This window comes from Tiliqua scincoides, chromosome 3 (assembly GCF_035046505.1).
Source record: "Tiliqua scincoides isolate rTilSci1 chromosome 3, rTilSci1.hap2, whole genome shotgun sequence".
Classification (NCBI taxonomy): Eukaryota; Metazoa; Chordata; class Lepidosauria; order Squamata; family Scincidae; genus Tiliqua; species Tiliqua scincoides.
In genome coordinates, this window is record NC_089823.1 from 184,688,330 (window position 1) to 184,702,795 (window position 14,466).

General features: G+C 44.9%; 1 pseudogene; it reads left to right on the forward strand.

The window, feature by feature from the left end:
• The first annotated feature begins 11,231 nt into the window (after window positions 1-11,231).
• Window positions 11,232-11,353, forward strand: LOC136646442 (5S ribosomal RNA; annotated as a pseudogene).
• Window positions 11,354-14,466: the final 3,113 nt, after the last annotated feature.

Consider the following 14,466-nt stretch of genomic DNA (forward strand, 5'->3'; position numbering starts at 1 on the left):
TGGAGCCTCAGGTCGTCTCACTCCTGTTCAATCCCTTCCCCATGTCTTTTCTGTAGATGAAAAAAGAGAGAGGGAATAACAGCAAAGGGAGCACAGGGACTCTTTGGTCCAGTTGTGGGACAATGAAAAAGGGCTGGATGTATCAGAATTTTAATTATCATTGCAAAAGCCGTCAAACTTTGTGATGATGGCTTAAGGTCTCCAGTTAAAACCATCTCAGGTACACAACACCGAAGAAAGATCTTGGCCTGAGCTTTAAGAAGTGCTGTAAATCATTGGTCTATGTCAGTGGCGCTCAAAGTGGCAACCACTGCACACCCAGAATGAGGTTCCTGTCTGGACCACATCCGAACATTCCACTTGGGTGCCAGGCAAAGTCCCGCTCAATCAGGGGACAGGGACACTCTGGGCAGTCACGTCGTTAGCTTGGTGTCCCAGAAGGCCAAACAACAGGATGTCTGGGCAGACAAGATTGCCCAGAGCAGTGGCGCCCAAACCCTGGCCCTGGGGCCACATGCAGCCCTCGAGGTCTCTCAATGTGGCCCTCAGGGAGCCCCCAGTCTCCAATGAGCCTCTGGCCCTCCAGAGATTTGTTGGAGCCTGCACTGGCCCAACGCAACTGCTCTCAGCATGAGGGTGACTGTTTGACCTCTTGCATGAGCTATGGGATGGGGGCTTCCTACACTGCTTGCTGTTTCACATCTGTGATGCAGTAGCGGCAGCAAAGGAAAGGCCAGCCTTGCTTTGTGCAAAGCCTTTTATAGGCCTTGAGCTATTGCAACACCTTCATTCATTCATATAAGTTCATCCTTAATATATTCATTTATGTAAACTTATGCAAATTTATTCAAATTTTAAATGTAAATTAATTCTTTCCCCCCCCCAGCCCCCAACACAGTGTCAGAGAGATGATGTGGCCCTCCTGCCAAAAACTTTGGACACCCCTGGCCCAGAGCATCCCTGTCCCCCGATTGAGGGGGACTTTGCGCGGCACCTGAGCAGAGCCAAAAGGACGGCTCACCGAGCAGATGGATCAGCGCGAATGCCGGATCTGGCCCCTGGGCCGCAGTTTGCGCTGCTGTGGTCTATATACACTGACTAATGATCTTCTTCACTGTAAGAAAGCTTCATATGCAACCACCCAGGTACTATGCTCACATATCTCTGGTGCCTGACCAGAGAGGCAGAGGTTTTCAATGGTAAAGGCACCTTGCTTCCAGAAGTTCATAGTGTCGCTTGTGATGAGGATCTTGGAGAACTATATGTATAAGGCACCCATCTTGATAAGTATATAAAGAGTGCAGTATACCAAGTTCTGGTCCTATGTGAAACTTTTTTGGTTTTGATTAAGCTTGCATGGGAACGTCACTTGGAGGATTGTGACCTTGCTGTGCATTATCATAAATCATTCCGATTAAGAAAGAGTTTATCAATAAATGAATCTCAAGGACAAGTTTCATATTATCATATTCCCTGACCTTTGCTGCCTATTAGCACATCTTTAAGAATGTAAAACTTGGCTTGCATTTCCTCTTTCTCTTTCCTTAATAATGAAACACTATGCAGATGAACATGCCACCTTACCTATTCTTAGCTCAGCCTAGACAACTTGCACAGGATGTCATTTGAGAAAAAGTCCTAGTAAATTTCATTTTCACACTAAGTATCCTGTAATTAATGGTAAATTGCCCTGAATCTCTTTGAAAAATGAGATCTCACAGGCTATTGTGACATTGTTGCCCCAGCAATTCCAACTATTAATTAAAGATACTAAGATATACACTGAAGGAATTGTGCCTTATGGGAGTTATTCCCTATTTGCAGAGTCCTGGCACATACTCATCACAAAGATCAGCACAATCAGCCACAACTGGCAACAAAATCAACCAGGATCATTCATTGATAACAAGTTGAAAGTGCAGTTCTAACATTAAGTAGTGTGTACGGTCTGATGAGCTAACTCTTACAAAGGAATCAAGCAAATTGGTATTGTGGACTGTGGCCCAGTAGGTATTAGAATCAGAACCATGATAGGAAGTGCTGAATGGGAAAGAGACAGTATCCTAAATACTACAGTGGCTAGTTGATTTATGGCACAATCCTATCCCCCTCCAGGGCTGGGGAGCATGCACTCTCCCAGCGCTAGCTGTCACAAATGAGCTATAAAGCCTGGCCTTTCCCCGGTGCAAGAGGACAAATGTCCCCTTACCTTTAGAAGACTTTCTGCCTGCTAAATTCCCTGCAGAATTCAGCAAAAGTCTTGCTGACCTCACATGGGGGAATTTACGCTGGATTGGGCTATTGGGAACAAATTTAACTCATTCTCGGGAATGTGTATCACAAAGACTTAAGAACATAAGAACAGCCCCACTGGATCAGGCCATAGGCCCATCTAGTCCAGCTTCCTGTATCTCACAGCGGCCCACCAAATGCCCCAGGGAGCACACCAGATAACAAGAGACCTGCATCCTGGTGCCCTCCCTTGCATCTGGCATTCTGACATAGCCCATTTCTAAAATCAGGAGGTTACGCATACACATCATGGCTTGTACCCCATAATGGATTTTTCCTCCAGAAACTTGTCCAATCCCCTTTTAAAGGCATCCAGGCCAGTCGCCATCACCACATCCTGTGGCAAAGAGTTCCACAGACCAACCACATGCTGAGTAAAGAAATATTTTCTTTTGTCTGTTCTAACTCTCCCAACACTCAATTTCAGTGGATATCCCCTGGTTCTGGTGTTATGTGAGAGTGTAAAGAGCATGTCCTTATCCACTCTGTCCATCCCCTGCATAATTTTGTATGTCTCAATCATGCCCCCCCAGGCGTCTCTTTTCTAGACTGAAGAGGCCCAAACGCCATAGCCTTTCCTCATAAGGAAGGTGCCCCAGCCCCGTAATCATCTTAGTCGCTCTCTTTTGCACCTTTTCCATTTCCACTATGTCTTTTTTGAGATGCGGGGACCAGAACTGGACACAATACTCCAGGTGTGGCCTTACCATCGATTTGTACAATGGCATTATAATATTAGCCGTTTTGTTCTCAATACCTTTCCTAATGATCCCAAGCATAGAATTGGCCTTCTTCACTGCCGCCGCACATTGGGTCAACACTTTCATCGACCTGTCCACCACCACCCCAAGATCTCTCTCCTGATCTGTCACAGACAGCTCAGAACCCATCAGCCTATATCTAAAGTTTTGATTTTTTGCCCCAATGTGCATGACTTTACACTTACTGACATTGAAGCGCATCTGCCATTTTGTTGCCCATTCTGCCAGTCTGGAGAGATCCTTCTGGAGCTCCTCACAATCACTTCTGGTCTTCACCACTCGGAAAAGTTTGGTGTCGTCCGCAAACTTTGCAACCTCACTGCTCAACCTTGTCTCCAGGTCATTTATGAAGAGGTTGAAAAGCACCGGTCCCAGGACAGATCCTTGGGGCACACCGCTTTTCACCTCTCTCCATTGTGAAAATTGCCCATTGACACCCACTCTCTGTTTCCTGGCCTTCAACCAGTTCTCAATCCATGAGAGGACCTGTCCTCTAATTCCCTGACTGTGGAGTTTTTTCAGTAGCCTTTGGTGAGGGACCGTGTCGAACTTCCGGGCCCAATTCAAGCTGTGGTTGCACAATTTTGGGAACCTGGAAATATTTGCCAGCCCCATATTGCAGACCCTTTTAAGCAGAAGGCTACAACTTTTTTTATTCAACAAGATGTTAAGCTCAACATTTTAGCCTGATCTGCTGTTGCTAGCTTCCTTATGAGGTTTTTAAATGTTGGGTTATATATTTTTTAAATAGATTAAATTAGATAAGGATATCTACCTTAACATGACTACTAAAAAACAACAACTTGTGAATAAAACATTTCCCTTACTCCATGTTGCACAGCAGCTGCCCTTATGGGGCTACTCAGATCTGCACCACCTAAAGAGATGGCGTAGATCCAAGCGGCCCAGTGTAAGGCCAGGCCACCTGAGAGGGGGGTTAGGATCTGGTCTAAGTGCTGGATCTTGGTCCCGCCTTCCTGGGCCTGGTCCTTACAGCTGTCAGCCCACTGACTGCCCTCCCTCTACCGTAGAACACTCCCATTCTGCCATTCCAAGATCCCTGCATCGGCCTGACTCAGCCAGTGCAAACTCACCTTCCCCCAGGGCAGATTCAACCTCCAAAGGCTGGCGCACAGATGTGCACCAGCCCCCCAACTCCTAAGGTGACGCAAAAGTGACTTAAGGCCTAGGGCACCATCTGGCTTGTGTCCTTAATTCCTCAGTTGTATTCAATAGGAAGACATACATAGTATCCAGCAGTAGGGGGACACAAACAATACAGAAACATCTGGTTCAGAAATTAAGATCAGAGATGCGGATTGTTATTTTTAATTATCTCTGACAAATATTCAGAATGCATGTTTTGGTTGTAAGGTAATTTGTCCAAATAACTGGGATTTGAGTTGCCCAAATGTACAAAAATAAACTATTTTCCATTATTTTTAAAAGCAGAACTTCCTGATTAGGTTCCCTCCCCCCACACTGAGCATTACATTATTCATTCATTAGAACCCTGAACTGTACCATGGGAAATATAAATTATAAATTCATTTATACAGGTTGAACCAGACGTGACTCAACTTGAACCCTCTGAGGATTTCAGACTTGGCCCAACCTGAAAGCCTCCCCAGGATTTTCTGAAGCCTGCAGAGGCCATGTGTATCAGTTTGCGGCCTCTGTGGGCTTCAGAATGGCACCTGGAGCACAAAAAAAAAAAGACCTTTTTTGCCCTTATAAGGCAAAATTGCCCTTATAAGGCATTCTGAGGCCCGGAAAGCCCCTGGAGGGACTCTAGAAAACCCTCCAGAGATTACTAGAGCAGAGCTCTGGTTGCCTTTAGAGGGTTTAATGGTGCCAAAACTGCAGCTTTCATTATTTGTGGTTTTCAGTATCTGTGAAAACCACCTGTAATCTTATATAAATAAACTACAGTTGGCCCTCAGTATCAGCCAGGGATCTGTTCCAGGACCCTTCTCCCCCAGATACTGAAATCTGTGGATATTCAGATCTGTGACCCACAGAGAACCTCTGGACATATCCAGAAGCCAGTTCCAGTCATGTTTGGAGGTGTTCCAACATGGGGGAGGCTGCGTGCAACCTCCATGTACCCCAGAAGGTCTCTTGAAGACTTCTAAGTGTCACTTCATGTTTTTTGTCAAATCAGAAGTGCTTCTCAAAAGTCTCTAGGAGGCCTTCTGAAGGGCAAGGAGGTTGCACATGGCTTCCCTGCACTTCAGAAGGCCTCTGGAAGGCACTTCTGGTTTTTGGTGAGAACCAGATGTTCCTTCTGGACACCTCTGGGAGGCTTTCTGAGGCCCAGGGAGATCGTGTTTGGCCTCTCTGCGCCTCGGAACACCTCCCAGATGTGACCAGAAGACACTTCTGATTGCGTCCGACAGGTCACATGAAGCCCTCCAGCGCAGGTTGGCACCCACGCTGAGTCAAATTGGCAGGTTCTGAGGGCCCACTGTATAACTGTAGTTATAATAAATTATAAATAGGAGTGGTGAATAAACTTCAGTGAGGGTAAAAGCATAGCAGGATGGTAATGGGGTTAGTAATGCCCCTAAAGATTTTGTCCCAGTTGTGCTTCCCACTGCATACTATTTTTAAATTAAAATTAAAATTTTAAATTAAGTTTTTGTAATCTTAACATTTTATGAGGTGTGTTGAACCATAGTGGGGTCTAACTATGAATACCTTCCATCCCCACCATGGGATCACCCTATTTGCTATTTATAACTGAAACTAACCACCCATCGGGTCAAGACTGTAATTAAGCTCATATCTAATGTCTCATTCACCCCACCAGCTCAGGTTTAGACCACACTCAGGCCTTAAATCTACAGCAGCTCAGGTCACAGGAAGTAAGTTTAAGAAGGACATGCTGGAACTTCAGGGAGTTACTGAGGGAGCTTTGGTTCATATCCTGTCTCTATTTCAAAATCTCCTGTCTTATTTTCTAATGTCTCTATTTTCCCATTCAGAATGCGCTATTTTATCTGTTTTTAAAATAGATAATGTGTTTTTATCTGTTTGTGAAATTATGTTTTAATCTGTTTTATATGTTGTTAGCCGCCCTGGGTCCCTTTGGGGAGAAATAAAGTTTTTATTATTATTATTATTATTATTATTATTATTATTATTATTATTATTATTATTATTATTATTATTATTATTATTATTATTTTCCAAATGCCCTCCCTTTAAAAATTTCCTCAATAAAAACCCAAGTGATCAGTTAGTATGGCTGGGGTTGATCCAGTACTTAGCCACAGCTATCCTACTAATCAAAACCAGTTTTTACATCAAGGCATACCCTACCTATGCAGTGGCAGTGCATGGAGCAAACTGAATGCATTTGCTACCCATGATCTCCCAGTTTCTAACTGCATTTAGAGTAGCTCTTTGCCAAAGCTAAAAATCAGCTGACTGTCTAAAATAGCATTATCATGTCTTTCATTGTCAGGTTTCTATTCCTTTCACACCTGCATGATAGGCAGATATTTAGCAGGTGAAGGTTCTCCATCACTACACTTTCCTACTGAAAAACATTACTTGGTAGATTTCTGTTCGTCATGCATGTATTCATGATGTAGAACCCCGGCAGAAAGAAAGGAATAAAAATTACCCTAGTACAGAATGATTTTTCAGTGCATTTTCAGAGAGAAGCTCTTGATCCATCGCTATGCTATACATTCATATTTCTCAAATGATATGCTGCTTTAGCTACTGTAACTTCTACTTTCTGTCATCAACGTAAAGGGCAGCCCTATATTTCTTAGTGACTCTGGCAATAATATTACTGTCCAGAAATTACAAGGAAGTCAATTTACTGTTTTACAGACTTCCCAATAAGTCATGGATTTCACTGGAGAGGCATTGCAAGTTCTCATTTTCACTTAGAAGGAGTTACATCCTGTACATTAAAGCAAGACTTTGAGCTCCTGTTCCATTCATCCTGACATGGGGGGCATCTTCCTATAAATGTAAGAGTGCGTCTTCCACCCCTAATATGGGTGAAACATTGCTTTCATCACCTTTAAAGCTTATAAATGGAAATCTCCATATCTGTTTTGGGGGAAAAAATGCACATTTTTATTGCAGAGAACAAAAATTCCCAGTTCAAATTAGTTCCTTCTTGGGATGGATCCTAAACATGTTTCCCTGGACTCAGTCTTAGTTTATACTTCAGACTCTGATCTTTGGTCACTTTTTGGTCTTTGAAAACTTTTAATTAAAGTTCCTAATCAATTAGATTTAAAAACTTCCAAAAGTTACAACACTCACTTGTTGCATGAGGTGGAAACGATGAAGAACAGCTGGACTAATTGCCACTTTTAATTAACTGGAATCAATGGGCGGGCAGAAAGAAAGGATAAAAGCCACAAAGATTTTGAGGAGGTCTGACCTGATAGATGCTAGTGGGGGCTTTGTAGTCTTCAGTCTCTAGAAATCTGACATAACTTATTTCAAAATGTTTCATCAGTTAAGAAGTGAATAAAAGGAAAAGAATAAATTAGATGGACACTAGAAAGGAAGCAACTCCAACAGCATTTTTTTTTCTTTAAATCTCACCTGCAGAATTATAATTTAATTCAACTTTTCAACTTTTTTTTCTTTAAATCTCACCTGCAGAATTATAATTTAATTCAATTATAATTTAATTCAACAGAGTTATAATTTAATTCAACTGTATACAGCAGAGGTTCCCAAACTCTCTGGTAGAATTTAGGACCTTGTTAGTCTTTGGGGGAGAGGGTGACGGCACTCCCATGATTGTGCCACCACCACAAAATAGGTGTATTTTTTTTTTTTTTTTACTCACTGGGGATTGTGCTGGCCCACCACATGGTGCAGGGAGGACTGCAGAGGGGTTTGCTGGCCCTCTGCACTCTTTGGAGGGCCAGCGTGATCCCTGGTGAGTTTTAACCCCCCTTTTTGATGGTGGCATGAGCACAGGACCACTGTCACAGCTGCTGTGAGGTTGCCACGCCCCTTAAGGGGTAGCGACCATTTTCCCCTGGTGGGGGCATCGCAGCACCCCAGTTTGGGAACCAGGAGTATCCAGTAATACTGCCATCAATGAGGTAGAGCCCTTCCTTTGAAGCGAACCACTGCATGATCCAGCACTAGAGGTGATTCCATTGAAAGAAATGTGAGTTCATTGGCTCCACCCTACCCAGAATACATAGCTCTCAGTGGCTACAATGGCTGTCAATTAACTAGAGATGAGTGCTGTAACAAAACGGTGCTAGAGGAGACAGCTTTATTGGAATATTACTTTTTGCTTTTTATGAATTGTGAACAGTTATGCCCCCCACACCTGCATTCTAAGAACAGTAACTAAGATGGGCATTACTAAGGGCTGGGCTCCTTCTAGCTTCCCCATCTTGTGTTTTGCAATGAAATTTACAATTCCGAGTTTGCAAGCCCTCTTGTCATTGACATCTTGTTCATATTGAAGGTGCATGTCCTCCAATTTTTAGATGTGGCAATGACCACTAGCTTACAGCTGAATCCTGAGCTGCCCTGGTGGCACCGAGAACAGCTGCCGTCGGATCCTGTGTGCCCTGGGCTACTGTGGGAGGCACCTCGGGAGAAGGGGACTTTCACCCCCTTCTCCCGGGTAAGGTGAGCAGCCCCGCAATGGAGCTTCTCACTTTACCGCCAACCACAAGGTCAGCGGTAAAGTAAAGGCGTTTGTGTAGGGTGCCGAGCCAGTGGAGCTCCATGGACCTGCCTCCCTCCCTCCCCCCCAGCATGCCTCCCATTCACCCCCTCCCCCGCCTCCCTGTCACGCCTCCTCCCTGCCCTCTCTCCGCTCCCTGCTGGCCTCCCCCGCCCCAGAATGCCTCCTTCCCGCCCCCTTCCCTGCCCCCGCTTACTGTGCCACGGCTCGGTGGTCCGTAAGACCGCCGAGCAGCTGAGGCTGGGTGCCTGCCCCGCACTAACCCAGTGCTAGCCCAGCACCGGCCGGTGCTGGGCTAGCACAGGCGATAGCCTGGTGGTGAGGCTCGCAAGCATGCCTTATGGCACATTTATGACACTGCGCGGCAGCACAAAGCTGCAGCACTGAACCCAGGATTGGGCTCTTTCAGCCCAATCCTTTGCATGTCTACTCAGAAGTAAGTCCCATTAGAGTCAATGGGGCTTACTCCCAGGAAAGTGTGGATAGGTTTGGGCTGTTAGATGGCTACAGAAGGATATTGGACAAATTCATGGAGCATAAATCTATTAATGTCTACTAACCATGGCGGCTTTCTGCTACCCTCAGGTTCAATGGTAGCAGACTTCTGAATACTAGATGCAGGGGAGAAACACTTCTTATTTTCTCTTGTTCTGTTCTGACACTCTAGAATGAGTCAAACTGTTGTTTTTTGATACAAAAACAAGTGAGCCAACTGCACAGTGATGTGAGATATTATTATGTAACATGGCTTACCAGGTCTCTTTTAAGAAATTTGGCGACAGTTGCAGCACCAGAATTCTTATCTCAGGCTGCAGTACTGTATACACTCTTGTCACAAATAATAAGCAATTCTCTTTATAATATTTCTATTAAGTGATGTGGTTCCTTCCAGTCACTGTGTACAGGGTTCCTTTCATCTGTCTGACAAACACCAAGTTCTCTGGTATTCCTCTGCTATGAGGGAATGTCACAGACTGAATGTCGCAAACTTTATGTGTTCATCCACATTTTTTGGATGAATTCCATTGCTTATTGTGACTGGGTGTTATTTCACAGTTTTTGGTGTCTTTCTCCCATTCCAAATTCTGTCAGTTATTATTTTTTTCTGGTTAACGGTTGTTTTATGACTCTGGTATGTGTGCCAGGGGTGTGTCTAGCTGTTTGAGTCTGTGCTGGATATACTTTTTCAATCATATGAATATTTGTAGTCCCAGCACAAAAGGGATCCTGGACTAAAATAAAAGCTGGGTGGATTCTTCAGGGATTGTTCGTTATTCCAAGGTGAAGTTTGCAGCACAGAAGAAGCCATCACTCTTCCAAAAGAACAGATGTTAATTGCCCTAGAGAGAAACTTTGCAAGTTCTTCTTGGTGGGTTTCATATTTCCTGCTAGTGCTATAACTGAACAGATGGAAATGTTATAATTTTATTTTATTTTATTTTACACATTTATTCCCTGGACTTCAACACAAGAATTTTGACAGTGGTTTGCAAATAAAGATAATATTAAATGTACCGCCTAAAAATGTACTGGGAGAAAATCAGGCAGCATAAAAATAATATCGAGAAAAATTAAACTTTCAAAAGTTAAATGCTTTGGGAAAATTAAAAGGTCTTTGCTTGTAACTGAAAAGACATTGGCTAAGACAACACCTAAAAAAATTGTATTGGAAAGAGTATTCCAGATATGGGGTGCGACAACTGAGAAGGCTTTGACCCCAAATAGTAGGGGGACACCTTGTTGAAGGCCTTTGAAAATGTTTTCAGTGTACTATTATAATTAATTGTTGCTATTACTCTCTGCCACTTTTGAACAAATTAGGTTGTCCAATTGGTTGATTTACAGCTCAATCCTATCTTGCTCTGGAACAGGCTGGTCATGAGGCCTGCGCTGTAACCAGTGCAAGGTAGGGGCCCAAAGTAACTTAGCCAGAGGCAAGGGGAGGCAAAGGGGCTTCCTCGGGTAAGCCGCTGCAGCCCCAGTGGGTCTCCTTGAACTTGCGCCACCTCCAGCGATGGCATAAGTCCAAGGAGAGCGGAGCAGCTTGCAGCCGCTCCACACTGTTCGGTGAGCAGGGTTGGGATCCGGCATAACAACTGGGTCTCAGTCCCCCCTCCTGCTCCCTGCCCGCTCCTGGGACTGCCCTCCACCCACCCTCCCCCATCCCTGAATGCCTCCTCCCCATCTCCTCCCGCCTCCTCCCTGCCCTCCCCAGACTCCTACATCGGCCAAGCTTAGCCGACGCAACCTACCTGAGGCAAGCTGGCGTGGAGGCTGGATGCAGCCTCCGTTCTCCGGCACACTTCCGTGCGCTTGTGCAGCTTGCTCCTGAGGAGGCGCAAATGTGATTTATGGCCCATTTGCAACCTCCTGGGCTGGTGCAAGGGACTCCCGCCTGCCCAAGCGTGCCCTTATTAGATTGTGCCCTTATTTATTTAAAGATTTTTAAGGTACTTTTGTCTTCCATGAAAGGGACCGGCAAAATGGCTAATAACAATACAAAACAGCTGCACATGCCCAATCCCGTCTGATCTTGGAAGCTAAGCAGGGTCAGGCCTGGTTAGTACTTGGATGGGAGACCACCTGGGAATACTGGGTGCTGTAGGCTTATACCATAGTCTTTCAAGACTGAAGGCTGCCAACCACCACCTAAAACACTTTTAAAACTGATCATAGTAAAAACTACAGTGTAACACAGAGCAACAGATTCAGACAAAGACTAAACAAAAGAGAAAATTCCTCAGTGCCTATTTTTGAAAGGCCAGTATTGGAGCTAGTTGGGCCTCTCGGGACAGAATTCTACTTTCATTGAAAGGAGTAAGATTGTTCCATCTCCCAAGGGGCACACAGTCTTTAAAAAAAAAAAGACACAAGGGAAATGCCAAAAACAAACAAACAGGGAGGGACATTATTTGGGTATAGGAATAATTGCTACCTTTCTGCTCCTTATAGGAGGACCGCCACCTTAAAAGATTCCTCTTCACCCAGTTAGCAGCACATGGGCTGGTTTTGAAGGAGCAGGTAGCCAGGAAATCCAGGTTCTAATGGCCCATCCTATCCTTCCCCCCACCCAGCACTGGTGCAGCCCTACTGAATGATCATACTGTATGGGGTGGGGGGAGGGATGGGGCAGATCAGAAGGCTTCAGAAGGGAAAGAGAATTTAAGTCCACTAACCCCTCAGTAAGCCTCCCACTCTGCAATGAGTCTCCTTAGACCTGTGCCAGCTCTTTAGTTGGTGCAAGTCCAAGGAGAGAAAGGAGGCAGGGAGGCTCGAGAAAGAAGGGATAGGATCTGGCATCGCCACTGCATCCACCCCCTGCCACATCCTCCCCACTCCAGTTCCTCAAACCTCCCCACCCAGTTTTGCTGCACCCAGTTTTGTCCCTTTCCCACTGCTGCTTTGTTGGGTCCAGGGAGGTTCACTGATAGACAGGGAGCACGGCCGTCTCTTCTGGCAGCGCTCCCAGAATGGCCACCGACAGTCCTGTGCACTCAGTTGGCAGCCATTTTATGATAGCGGAATTCTGTAGGATTGGGCTGTCAATCTTCAGGTATCCAGATTCTAAGCCATGCAGGACTTTGATGTGGAGCACCAGCACACTGAAGTGTGTTGGAAATGGCTGGAACTGTTTAAGCACTGGCTGAAGCATTCTGCTAGTGACTGGTCCCAGTTAGCAGCCTGGCAACAGTCCCCTGAATAAATGGCAGTTTCTAATCAGTTTCAAATGTAAAATGCGTTGAAGTGATCTAATTTGGAAATTAGTGAAGCCTGAATCACTGTGTTCATATTATCTCTGTCCATGATGGGTTATGGCTGGCACACCAGCTGCACCCAGGAGAAGATGATCTGTGCCATGGATGCCACTTGAGTCCCCAATGAGAAATCTGTCATATGTAGAACTTAGAATGTTGGGGGAAATTGTGTATCTCCAGAAGAGATGTACAGTCCCTGTAACATGTGTATTTGTCATGTCTGGAAGGGCCCATTACAAATGTTAAATTCACCCACATATACTCCCTTAGCACAGCAGCAAATCCACTTGCAGAAATCTATTTCTAGGTGGAGTTCCCAGTTTCTGGGATGGAGTGAAAATGACATCAGTATTGAATAGTTATTCTACTTTCTAAAGGGGTGCAACCATCAGGTATGCTTTTATTCCAACACGTTACTCTCAAAACTCAAAAACATGGGTAATATAGAACCTTTGGTAGAGCAGGTTTCAAAATAACTAAGCAAAAAGGGAAAAAAAGGAAAAAAAGAGTAGTTCTGGCAGGTGTGGCAGTTCTGACATTAATAGTTGCGCACATTCCTCTTTACAAAAAAGAACACAACAGACTTGCTGGAAACCAGATTGCTACTGTGTATGTTAACATGGGTAGAAATGGATCTCAGAATGAATTAAATATCCATTTGAAGCTAACAACCTCAGAACTGGCCAAATCCACAGAGATTAGTGAAACAAACATCAAAAGGCGTGTTTCAGTTTGGCGAGTGCTAGGAATTAAGAGGGGAATTTGCTATCGATCCTGGGCTGCGGTGGTGGTGACAAATCCATCATTACTCAACTTCTGAGTGGCTTATGTTCTTCTTTTAGCACAGGGTATCTCCATTGTTCTTTCTCCCTCTTGCTCCTCTTTTTTTTGTTTCTTATACCTGTTGGTGTAGCTATCACTGGCAGTGCTTCTTAAAGCATATGTAACATATGTGTACAAAGGTGGGGGAACAATCCTATGCAAGAATTTCAAAACTAATGGCATTGCTGTGTAATTTAGAGCCCTATCCTGAGGGCTTGGAGCACCAATGCTGGGTGTCACGAATGTGCCTTAAAGCACATTTGTGGCACCCAGAGAGGAGGGCTCATTGACGCTGAGCCTTAGCATTGCATGGTCAGCTGGTAAGTGCTCCTGCAGCACTGGCTGATGGCATTTTCAGGGTGGGGGAGGTGGAGAGTGGGTGAAACAGGGTGGAGTGAGGGGAGGACCAGGCCTGGGAGGGGGTAGAGACAGTGGCAGGCTCTGCTGCCAAATTCTAATGTCCCTCCCATCCCAGGCAGTCTGACGCGAGCCTCCTTATGTCTCCACCTGGCTACAGATCTGAGAAGACCCATTGGTGCCACAGCTTCCATAGGGAAGATTGGATTTTCCTTGTCTTGGAGACTTGTTGGATCTTTCAAGATAATTTGTTGGCTGCATGACTTGAGGCTGATCTTGGGCCTCCAGCAAAAAGTACAAAGACATTGACCCAAATCCTAACCAACTTTCCAGCACTGGCACATCTGTGCCAGAGAGACTTGTGCTGCATTCTGCAGTTGGGTGGCAGTCACAGAGGCCTCTGAATTCCAAAGATCAATTAAGGAATATGGGGCAGTGGGGAGGGCTTGATTACATGGCTCAAGGAAAGAGTGTGGCCTTCCTTGCCAGAGGATCTGTGGCCCCATACCAACCATTCTTCTAATAGGCATATTACTGGTCTTGTCCTTTGTGAAGGCACTCAGATCCAAGCACACTTGTTTAAATGCATGTCTCCTGCATACTTTGCATTAATTTGGAATTCAGTGAAATAAAATATTGACCATGTAACACATCAATGGAATGAAATTTAGTCAAGAGCTATGAAGATGAATGACAAGGGAAGGGGGGAACTTCCAGCAGTGGCGTTCTTTCCCATAATAGTGGGAAAGAAAAAGCAGACGTATTTCTCCAAATTCTACCGTTGTAA